General features: G+C 41.7%; 1 protein-coding gene across 1 annotated transcript in view; it reads right to left on the reverse strand.

The window, feature by feature from the left end:
• Positions 1–12,992, reverse strand: part of LOC126298754 (lipoamide acyltransferase component of branched-chain alpha-keto acid dehydrogenase complex, mitochondrial) — a 97,434-nt gene that overhangs the window by 47,334 nt on the left and 37,108 nt on the right. The gene's annotated exons all lie outside the window — the stretch shown is intronic.

A 12,992-nucleotide genomic window follows, 5' to 3' on the forward strand; every position in this document is an offset into this window, starting at 1 on the left:
AAGGATCAACCACAGATACGTGGTACCAACTCAGTCCAGGCAGAGGTCAATTCCCACGCATAGAGCCACCCACCCAGATTTCCGTCATGTATCAGCGACGAAGAGGGATACTTACTTACAGTGGCTACAACAGCATTTCACTGCCTTTCAAGTCGCAGATGACAGTTTCCAATGGCCACAATTCTTGTCTTGGGCTTCTCCGGACATTTTTCTTACTTAAGAAGTTCGCTATTCTCTTGGATCCTGTTGCTCTCAAATCTGAAGAAATGTACACTTTATTTTCAAATTATTACTCACTAAGATTCCAGGTGGTAACATCATCACTCCTACACACAACCTTGTCAGTCATATCACTTCTGGGTAGCTGATTTATAAGGGTTAAGACACCAATGTGATTGGTAATCTTATATACAGACTCCAGAGACATAGGTGTCCAATTGGCTTCCAAACGGGAAGTATGCACATCAGCTCAGAAACTAGAAACTAATCATTGGAAGATAGTTTGGCAATTGTGCACTCTTTCAAAATTGCATAGGCAAAAAATGTGTGCCTTATGGCCCAAATGCAAATAGGGATGGTCCTGACCCCACACCATGCCCCCAGGAATGTGAAATACCCATAAACCAGTTCCAAAATGGCAGTGTTGTGTTACATCAATATCAGATATATCAATGGCCTCTGAAAAGTCAGTTGTACCCCATTAACATATGCAGCATAGACTTTCATCATGCTCAGACTGCTTCACTGCACAGCCACATGTAGTGTGTCCAGATTGCTGGGCACACTGCACCCACTGTGGAAAAGCTAGGCATCTCCACCTCTGCCATAAACAGTCAGGATGATCAAATTCAGTTCCTCCCATGCATCCAGAAGCTGTGCATAAAGTACAGGCAGTAGTTTCCCCAGGCAATCCTTTATCCAACAAGTTATTTATAAAACTCACAATTATTCCAATAACACTTGTTTCTAAATGAACACTCGCCTATGTTCCCCAGAATTAGTAACATATGGTGAAGGTTCAGATTCAGGGCCAATTCACAATGGCCACTGCCTACAAGAAAGTCACAGAACCAATACTGTTGTATGTTGTCGATAGCCACTCTGCCAGAAACATTATCACCGTGGATGACTTCTTGTTGTTTGGCTTCTCCATTTCAAACCCAGCAAGGGATGTGCCACAAATTTTGAATCTCATATCTCCTCATGGTCAGACATGACGCCCCATTTCAGCTGAGCATGGTCTACTTCATTCTCCTTACTGACAGCTGTTAAGTATGAATTCTGTCTACTCCAAGATGTTGGGTTGAAACCAGTTGAAATGAGCACTTGGTCAACACCTCTGGAAGTAGTAAAGAAACTCAATTGCACCCTCTGGCTATGCAGAGACTTAAAATCCACTATACAGGCCCAGACACCAGTAGAAACTCACCGCATACCACATCCAGGAAACCTCATCACAAATCTTGCTCAAAGAGAATATTTGTCTAAGAGTGCTCTTGCGATGCGTATTTGGAAACACCACTAGATGAGGAGACAGGACATTGTAGTTATCAACACTCCCGTCAGGTTGTACAAATACAAATACTCCCCGTTTGGGATATCTATCACTCCTGCAATCTTACAGAGGGCCTCAGAACAGCTAACCATGCCCATCCCAATTTGCTGTAACTATCTAGATGACTTAAGCATCACAAGAACTATACATCAAAAACATTTGCACAAAAGAATTACTCGCAGACTGAAAAGGAGGCATTAGGAATTGTATATGCAATTAAGAAGTTCCAGGTATTTTTATTCAGGGCAAAATTAACTTGCATTATGGACCATACACCACTAGTAGCACTATTCGGACCACACTACACGGTCTACCAGAATGAACAGCACAATGCGGAACACTGGGCATCTTTCCTGCACACCAACAATTCTGCATTTATTTTGTATCCCCACCAGCAGACATAGCAATGGAGGCAGATGAGCTGGCATGGTGGTGGTGGTGGTGGTGGTTAGTGTTTAACATCCCGTCGACAACGAGGTCATTAGAGACGGAGCGCAAGCTCGGGTTAGGGAAGGATTGGGAAGGAAATCGGCCGTGCTCTTTCAAAGGAACCATCCCGGCATTTGCCTGAAACGATTTAGGGAAATCACGGAAAACCTAAATCAGGATGGCCGGAGACGGGATTGAACCGTCGGCCTCCCGAATGCGAGTCCAGTGTGCTAACCACTGCGCCACCTCGCTCGGTGAGCTGGCATGGGTAGAGCAGCGGAGTGGTTTGGAGACATGCCATGGAGGCAGCATGCATCGCTCACTATGGACAGATCCACTGACGGAAGTTTTACTTGCAAGCAGCAGTACACAGAGAAGGCCAGTGCTCACCCTGAGCTCAACCACCATGGACCTCACCTGGCACTTCATGCTGAGCATTGCTGTCATGTAGTTAGTTGTTGGGGAGTGGGGGGTGGGGGGGGGGGTGGGGGGGGGGGGGGAAGAAGAGGAGGAGGAGGAGAGGAAATGTGGGCACTGATACACCACAATGCGGACTTGCTTCACAACCTTGCCTGGTCCAGCAGAGAGCATGGTGTCGGTTGGGCAGTTCTCTTCTCTGCTCTCACTACCCCCAAGGCTGTTTGCTGCTTTTGATAAGTCTAAGGAAAGGTGGGAGAATTACCTGTGCTGGTTCTTGCTGCACTGTCAGGTGAGGCTTGCACTGATCCAGTGGATATGGCCACCCCATTGTTGCACAGCAGCACAGGTTCATATAAAGTTGTTCAAAATTTGAAGACCTCATCTGAGACTGAGAAATTCCCCTTTGACAAACCTTTGTTGGTTGCTTACTCAATATTTCGGTCATCAAACCCACATGCTGACAGCACGATTGCAGTTAAACCAACACCACAAGTGCCCGGAAAGGCATATACGGCCTAGATCACTGATTTACAGAGCCTCTTGCATAAATATTGTGTTGAATGTCTCAAATACGCTACCCTTATGCAGACTCATTAATTTGGGATGACATTGTCCAGTTAGCTCCTGATCCTGAGGTTTAGTGGCCTTGTCCAACCCTTTTCTGGTTACTATCGCCTGAACTGTGGAACTGCACGCGCTAATGGCAGCAGCATGGGATGTCCTTTCTGATAATTGGCAGGTGGCAAAATTAGGTGTGCATGGTAAACAGCTCCAGGTGCCCCACAGTGTACCCACACAGCAGTTTTCAGGTCCCTAGCACTATTCTTCCACTGACTGGGTGATCCAGCTGTCCTGCCCCCACTGTCATTTCTTGCCTGTTTGCCGAGACTGCCCACACATGGAGGCCACATGTGAAATACACAGTAGTCAGATAGAACATTTGACGACTGTTTGTGACAGTCGGCGGGATATGAATCAGTAGTCAGACACCCAAATCCTTTCCTTGGACTCTGTGGCTGTCTCCGCCACCCTACACGTGTCACCCCACTGTATTTTGCTAACAGAGGCAGTGGATGGGCGACCGGTCAAATTTCAGATAGGCATGGGAGCATCGGTCAGCTTCATTAATTTGGATACATCACAGGCTGTTGGGGTGCCTGGAGTTGCAACAGCTGCTACAGCAGGCTGTGTCCTATTAGGGCACCACCGCTAAAGCCTTCTGGTCAGCTGAGCAGCAAGGTTGATCATGACATTGTTGCAGGGGTGGGCTCCCACTTGCACAGGCCGGCCACCCCATTGCCTCCCTCCTGCACCCTTTGATGCTGCCCTTTTGCTTGCAGCCTTGAACCCAGAAAGGCTCACACTTCCACCTGCCAAAATGGAGCCCACAGATTTTGCTCTGCCTCCTTCCCCTACTGCTTCCTCCCTGACTCCCTGCTGCCAATGGAGGTGGCCTCCTGCCCACCGTCACAGGCAGACTTGCTTTTGCCGCACGCGTCCTCCATGTCCTTCCACCTTTCCAGCAGAGCCACTGAACTTCGGTGATAGGTCTGCTGTTGCTTTCTCCTGTGCCCTCTCTGGTGCCGCACCGGATGTCACGGCCCAAGCACAGCTATTTTAGGCCCTATGTGACCTATTCAGGGGGGAGGGATTTAGTATCCCTGCTAACGGACACTGCAATGAATGCAGATGATCTGGCATAAGTAGAACAGTGGAGTCCTTCAGAAACCTGCCATGGAGGGCACATGCGTCATGTAGTACAGGCAGACCTACTGATGAAGTGTTTACTTGCTGGTGGCAGTAAGGGGATTGGGCCAATGCTCACGCCCAGTTCCACTAGCACAGACCACGCCTTGTGCTTCACGCTGAGTTTTGTTGTTGTGTGGTTACGCGTCAGTCACCCATGCTAGCTACATGCTGAGTTTACTGCCGTGCAAGCCTCTACATGGGTTTGGATGAAGTTGACTTACATGTCGAGTTCTGTTCTTCCCACAGGGTTATCTTCACTGGATGTTATCAAGCCACTATCAGCCTGTGATGTGCCCGCATCAATAATGTAGAGTAGAGGCATTGTCATGCCTGTGCAGATATTACAAATTAAATACAAGGCATCAATGCAATACACACGGGACCTGACCCTGCCTTTAAATAGCAGGACGTCTTACGTTTCCCATAAATACAGAAAGGAGATAGACATTTGAAGGATTTCCCATAACAAATGGCCAAATTGCTGCAGACATGCACTGCAAGCCAACCCTGAGACAAATGATGCACTATGTTCTTCACACGTGGGCCACACACATTTATAAAAAAGAAGAAGAAGAAGAAGAAGAGATACAAATCTGTTGTTTTATCTACCACTATCTAGCAGTTATCAATGATGTCCCCATAATAGTCACTGCGGCAGATACACAGTATGCCATCCCAGCCACAGATTTTACAATTACTTCATCATGGGGACTGGCACAGGTGAAAGTGCTACTGAGACAACACACTTCTTAGCTAAGTTTAAACAGGGATGTGGAAACCAAAGAGTGTAACTGTTAAGCTAGGTCCTATCAACAACATCCTGCCCACCACACCCCCAACTTTGGCCACAGTATTGTTATGGGAGAGATGAGTTATACTACTTTGTTATGACCCTAAACGCCCATCTCTTAATTCATTCAATGTCTGCTGTCATGCCTACTTGAGATGGGTTCCAAATGCTGGAGCAGTATTTTAGAGTTGGTTTCACTAACATCTTGTACGATATTTTCTTTACAAATACACTACTCTTAATCAGAATTCATCCAAAATACCTATCTTTCTTTCACCTTGTCTACTAATAAGTTTACATGTTCACCCAGTTGCTTCTTGGTATTAACCCCAAATGCTTAACTCTTGTACTGGATTCCATAAGTTAGTCACTAATACTGCAATTGGATACCATTTGGTTCTCTCTCTCTATTATGGCTATGCTGTTACATCTACCCATATTGAAAAACAGCTCTCATCAATAACATCAGATGGAAATTCCACCCAAGGGCTTATAAAGAAAGCTGGAACATGTGATGGATACTGACTACTAGCAAGCGTACTAAGAGCCATTAGCCATTAAATACCAAAACCATTTTGTTATTCTCTGCAAAATTAACATGAGCTACTTCCTTTAACAGGTATCACACTCCACAACATTACTAATGTTTGATGTTTCACAAAGTCGAATACACTCTGGACTGAATGCTTATCCCGTTCTTCAGACGTACAGTTTTCCTACATTATGGTGATGCCAGATTAATCTCTGAATTTGGAACATGACTACAAAATTTTGAATTTATAAATAAATGATTAAGTTTTAATAAAGTGCCTACTGCAAAATGAAAATCTCATGTGCATAAACAGGTTACCACAATGAACAGCGAATGAAAATACGTTTTCTCAAATAATCTTCATTGCATAGCTCTTTGTCTAGTCATCATCAGTCCTGTTTATGAAGTTCCTTGGCCCACTGAAATCTTATTTTTCATTGCAGATGTCATCTTCTGGTATTTCCTTGGACAACAAGTTTTTAAATAAGCTTTGAACAATCTCCTCCCCATAATTACAGCTCACAGTTTAACAACCAAGTCTTTCATTTGACGGAAAATGTCTGTTGATGTGTGTAGGTTACTTTTTTGGGGCCAGTTTTACAAGTTTCTCATTGTTCTTGAGGAAATTTTTCTTTTTCATCCACACTTCCACAGTTGTTGTATATACCATGCCCCTCCAATGAAATCTTGATTCTGCAAACAGTCGTCTGCAAACACTAGTGTTTTTTTTATGTCTTTTATCTCACCTGTAAGCATAAAATTATGGGCAACTGTAGATCTGCTCAATCCACACAAAAGTAAAAAAAGTTTACAACTACCAAAACAATGAAAGTGAGAAATAAAATAATACAATCAAGGAAAATACCTCAACACTTCTAAAGTGATAAAATATCGTTTTTTCCTACTTTGGTTGATGCCAATCTCTGTGCAGCTTTGATGGAAATTGCTGTTCTCCACTGCATACTACAATTATTGAAAAACAGCTGCAAAGAACTTTCAAAGAGAGAAATATGTTGTAAACGTAAGTTAGCACAGATTCTCTGACTGTACATTATCATATTGAGAAAGTAAGTGTATTGTGACCATAATTGCAGTTTTTTTTACTTTTTTTTTTTTTTTACAGAAGACAACACACAGCGGTACAGGGAAGTTTCTCTGAACAGAATAAGCATCACACAAAAACAGTATCATGCAAACTCATGTTGTAGTGTCCACATGCATGAAAGATGTAGGTAAGAAATCCTGCCAAGTGCAAGCTCTGATTTGCTTCCTACTTGCGGAAGGAATAACACCTATCAAAATATTTTCACAAATCAAGAAGGTTTACAGCAAAGATGTTATGAATAGAATGAGTGTGTTTAAGTGGTAAAGGGAGTTCAGTGGAGGCACAACAAATGTTCATGATGAACAGAGGAGTGAAAGACCTTCCATTTTGACTGATGAGATGACACAAAACACTGAGGAAAATGTTTGTGAAGGCTGCCGATTGACAGCTGATGAAATTTCTGTGCTGTTTCCACAACTCTCCAAAATTGTCTTATAATAGAGAGCCACAGAAATGCTGGGATATCAGAAACTGTACACGAGATGGGTTCCAAAACAGCTGACAGAGCAGCACAAGTAAAATCTGGTCAATAACGCTTGTGAGTTTCTTGATCGATTTCGAGTGGAAGGTGTGGATTTTCTGAGCTTTAACATGACTGGAGACGAAACGTAAGTGGCTCATTACACACCTGAAACAAAAATACAGTCATCACAGTGGCGTTGGACAAATATCCCATCTGCCAAAAAATTCAAAATCACAATTTCAGGCACAAAAATCATGTTCTCAGTGTTTTGTGACCTAAAAGGCATCATTTTGGTCGAATTTCTGCCTCAAGGAGTGGCCATCAATTCACAACAATACTGTGAGAGCCTTTAAAAAAAGGGAGCTTAAAAAGAAATGGGGGGTGGGGGTGGGAATGCTGATGAGAGAAGTGTTCTTGTTGCACGACAACACCCGTCCTCACACAGCCTCAGCCAACAAGGCACTCTTGGACTCATTTGGTAGGGATGTTTTGAACCACCTCCCATATTCCTCTCACTTGGTGCCTTCAGACCATCATCTTTTCATCTCCCTAAAGACACACATGATTGGAATTAAATTTTGAAATTACAAGCAGGTGCAGAAAGAACTTCTGAAATGGTGGAAGGAGCTAGCAGGAGAGTTCTTTGAGGAGGGTGTAAAGAAGCTCTGTGCCATGGTTCAACACGTGCATTGAGTGAGATGGTAATTGTGTGGAAAACAGCCAACAAGTTTATCAACTATATCCTGTATTTTTTCAAATATACTTTTACTAAAAAATATAAAAAATCTAGTGCACTTACTATCTGAAAATGCCTTGAAAAATTATAAAATGCTTGACAAATTGCCTAAGAGTGTAATGATTTGTACAGATACGTAGTATTTCATACTTCTGTCAGCTTTTTCACTTTCCATATCACAGGAACCCATCGATATTGGATGGAAGATTTGTATCTGTTTACTGACTTATGACCATAACTTCCTAGGATTTTCTGATTTATCTTTTGTCAGTACCTGATCATGGAAATTATTTTAGAGTTTGCCATAACCTGACCGCACAAGTACACATGGTGTCATCCTTTAGGTATAAACTTAACAGGTTGAATCATGTGACAAGCCCGCTTTAATGCAAGCTTTTTATTTCATCAAATGACCTTCCATTAGAAAAGTGGAATTTCTGTTCTGAATTGATAGATCTAAAAAATTAATGGATCTATTTGTTTCAATCTCACATTTGAATTTAACTGCTTGAAAATGGCATCTTTCGCACAAAAAAAAAAAAAGAACCCCTTGTACTGACGGTACTGTAAATTTTACATTAAACCACCCAACTCCACATAAAAGGCATTTTTTTTTTCAATTTTTCTATCAATTGAGCGTTCAAAATTCCTTTGCCAAAAAATGAACATGATGATGAAACAGCAATAATAAGACTTTTTACGTAACATATATAAGAACAGTTTACTTTACTTTGAAAAAGTGAGTACAAGGATTGCAGCTATCTTTCGAAAGTATAAAATGAGAGTATCTTTTGAAACCACAAATAGCTTGGGGTCTATTTTGCTGCATATTGTCTATACAAAGAACTTATTTCATGCATTTGGATTTTATAAAATTTGGTTACCCAGACTGTGGGGCCTGTTACATTGGCCAAACAGGAGGGAGGCTGGAAATTAGGTCACATTGCGTCAAAAAGAAAGGAAGCCACAGAGAGACTGAGTTTGGCTGCTCATTTACTTACAATAAAACATAGCTTTACTTGCACAATACATTGTCTCCTACCTTCCAAGCTTCACACAAGTTCTCCTGAAAAACTTGCGGGTCTAACACTCCTGGAAGAAAGGACAGTGCGGAGACATGGCTTAGTCATAACCTGGAGGATGTTGCTGACATAAAACTTCGTGGCAGATTAAAACTGTGTGCTGGACCAAAATTCGAACTTGGGACCTTTGTCTTTCACAGGTACGTGCTCTACCAACTGAGCTACCCAAGCACAACTCATGACCGCACCCCACAGCTTTACTTTCGGCAGTACGTCGTCTTCTACCTAAAAACCTTCAAAAAGGGTCCTGAGTTCAAGTCTCAGTCCAGCACACAGTTTCAATCTGTCATGAAGTTTCATATTGCTGCACAGTCTGCTACAGAGTGAAACTCTCATTCTGGAAACATCCCCAGGCTGTGGCTAAGCCATGTCTCCACAATATCCTTTCTTCCAGTAGTGCTAGTCCCACAAGTTTTGCAGGGCAACTTCTGTGAAGTTTGGAAGGTAGGAGATGAGGTACTGGCGGAAGTAAACCTGTGGTCACGGGTCATGAGTCATGCTCAGTTGGTAGAGCACTTGCCTGCAAAAGACAAAGGCCCCGAGTTTGAGTCTCAGTCCAGCACACAGTTTTAATCTGTCAGAAAGTTTCAATCAGCATACACTCTGCCGCAGCGTGAACATCTCATTCTGGGAACAAAAAATAGGTTGTTGACTTTGATGTGAGGCTACTGCATAAGGGTGAGAAGGGCATGTTCCCTGACATCCTAGAAGAGCTAGCGATCTTTTGCCATCAGAAAAATGTTAGCTGCAACCTGAAAAATGATCAGCTCATTATGAAAAATGCCCATTGTTGGGAACTGCTTGCTTGGAAGTAGTGAAAAATATGACCCAGGGGATACGAAATAGGTCCTGACTTCTTGCCAATATCTAGCAGCCACTGACGTATTACAGTATGAGTATGACGGCTATAATATTGAACTTAGGTAACTTATTCCAAGTTATTTTGGTTTAGATGCATGTACACTGTTGATAGAAGAAATTTCAATGTCTTGTTTTATTGTATTTATAATTAAAAATCTGTATGAAGTGGCACAGAGATCAATAATCTTTACATCTGTGATGGATTGGCAAATCACACCAACAATCTACCCTGGTGATATTTTATGCCATCTGTGAATTACTCAGTAAATAATATTAGCCACATACCTTGTCACAACGATTAAAATAAATAAAAGAAAAATTATACAAATCAGTTCCCATACTCACAGCATGCATAATGTGCCTCCTAGCTGTTAATAAATTGTATGGATCTGATTATACCTATGCTTTTAAAGATTAAAAGAATAACTGCTCACAAGGAATGAGTCTGGCATTATTTATATCTTCTGACGTTGACTGTTAAATGTGGCAGTAAGTCAGTACAGCAACGTTAGTAATCTTACTTGTATTTTATTTTATTTTGTTCCTATTCAACTTTAAATTTTATTACAGATCATAACTGCTTTATTGCGAAGGTTATGTATTACATAGTTCATATAACGGGTGCCACACAACAAACCAATGTGTTCTCTGCACAGCATACCTTCATTGCACAGTAGTCTTTAATGACATGTGACAAGCCTGAACAACCAGGTGTAGACGGACTAGAGCATGTATAACAACTATGAAATACTGGTACGTAACTTAATGTACAAGTGATATAGGCTATGTCGTGGCCTGTAATTTCTGTATACTATGCTCTGACTATGTACTACTTATAGTCTTAGCATTGATAACGGATAGATACTAGCCAATGTCTGAATCTGCTATAATAAAACTAGAATGGAAACAATGACTGACTGCTGCTCTTTACCATTTAGAAAGCTCTTTATTTCACAAAATAGGACATAGTGTGGCAATGAAGAATACCATGACTTTCATATTCAACACATGTTGTGAATCTGCTGTTGTAACACTTCATGTTCTGAACCTGACCACTCTATGTTTAAAACAAGTAACACTGTGAAATCCAATGTCAGCGTGTCAGCAAATACACACTTCTGAAGATGGCTTTTTATTTTATTGTCAATTTGACAGGAGGTCAAATTTTAAGTGGACTGAATCAATGGTATCAATTAAAAACTTGCTTACTTTTTATCATTTAGGAGCCCCACCACTGTCACCAGTACATTGGCAGTTTGTTACTTACAGCAACCAGTAAATTCTCATAACAGATCAGTTTGTGATAGAAGTATCCATTTACAAGTGGTCAGAATGAATTATTTCTTTGTAGCCAACAGTCCACTGACTATAGTCACTTTTGGACTGAAAACTTTTATAATTTTGGTTTTTCTATTCAGGATGAGCCATGCATTGTGGTTGACATAAATCTGTTTTAGGGGCTCTATGTTTCATTCTAATACTTCCATCTTTATTTCTCTCCATGTTAAGTAGCACAAATAATTTTGGGACTAATCCAATCAGAAAACAATACTGTTTCTGCCAGTCATGATTAACCCTTTTGCATTATGAGCAACAGCCAAACAAGAATCCAACTGATCACAAAATCAACCTGTCACAGAATCAGTATCATCCAGCACATGGGCAATGCTGTCAGTGATTATTTGAAAACCTACAACTTCAAATCAACTATAAAGGCTCAATTAAAAATTGATATCTACTCCATTCTGTTTCTAAAACATCTAACACAGCATACATCTGGGTGCGCAAAATTGTCCCGAGGACCAAAAGTATCTGCACAATTTGTTTATACATTTCATGCTGTTACAAAAAGTATGGTAAGGAAATGAGTTTTAACCACAGTAATTGCACAGATGTGTGTATAGTGAACAGATAGTTTACGCTGTAAGAAAAGAGGATAGTCACTGATATGCCACAGAGCTCATTTCTGAATTTGCACAAAAGATAACTTTTTGTTTAGCAGCTATTCTTAGCAACAACAGAAAGGAAATACAGGGTTTTCGTGTCCCATCAATAACAAGATCATCAGAGAGAGAGAGAGAGAGAGAGAGAGAGAGAGAGAGAGAGAGAGAGAGAGAGAGAGAGAGAGAGAGAACAAGCTCAGATTGGTGACAGACAGGCCAGGAAGTCGATGGTGACATTAGCAAAGAAACCATCATAGATTTTACATAATGTTATTTATGGAAACCACAGAAAACCATATCTGGATGGCCTGATGGGGAGCTGAACCACTACTATTACAAAAGTGAGTCCATTGTCTTGACCACCTCACTTGGTCTCAATAATGCAAACCTATACAGGGTGAAAAGTATTTAAACTGACAAACTCTGGGAGGTTGTAGGGGACATCAAAACAAATATTTTTCCCTAATGTCATTTTTTCGTATGAGGAGTATTTAAACTGGTAGAGGAAGATTTCTCTGGTGGCAAATTAATTAAACCAACAAACACTTTTCCATTTTTTTATGACCAAGAGACAACACATTAACACAACCCAATTTCAATTACAGTAGATTTTAAAAAATGCCTCCATTGACACGTAAACAAAGATTACACCGTTGGATCATGTTCTGTCTGACACGGGCAAAAACCCCAGGAGTATCCTGAATTGTTCCTGCTGCTGCTGCTATCCGGGCAACCAGATCCTCTTTTGATGCAACAGGAGTTGCGTAAACAAGGCTGCGCATCTCCCCCCCCCCCCCCCCCCCCCCCACACACACAAATTCTAGAGGGGACGTATCTGGGGATCGGTACAGGACCACCTTTGAACTGTCAGTCCAGGAATCGACGACTGAAATGTGCCGGCACCCCGTCATGTTGGAACCACATGCGTTGTCTTGTAGGGAGCGGGACATCTTCCAGCAAATCTGGCAATGCTATGGCGAGAAAATTGTAATAGTGCCTGCCATTTAATGGCCTCGGTAGCAGATACGGCACAATTAAACAGTCCCCAACAACACCGACACACACATTAACGAGGAACCGCACTTGATGAGTGCTAGTAACTGTGGCATGTGGGTTATCCTCACTCCAAACATGAGAATTGCACATGTTGAAGACTCCATCACGCCTGAACGTTGCTTCATCAGTAAACAACACAGAGAATGGAAATGTAGAATGCATTTCACACTGTTCCAGGTACCACTGCGAAAACTGTGCTCTGGGTAGATAATTAACTGGTTACAGGTTGTGGACACGCTGTAAGTGAAATGGACGTAACAATTGCTCTCGA

The sequence above is a fragment of the Schistocerca gregaria genome, chromosome X (assembly GCF_023897955.1).
Source record: "Schistocerca gregaria isolate iqSchGreg1 chromosome X, iqSchGreg1.2, whole genome shotgun sequence".
In the NCBI taxonomy this organism is placed as follows: Eukaryota; Metazoa; Arthropoda; class Insecta; order Orthoptera; family Acrididae; genus Schistocerca; species Schistocerca gregaria.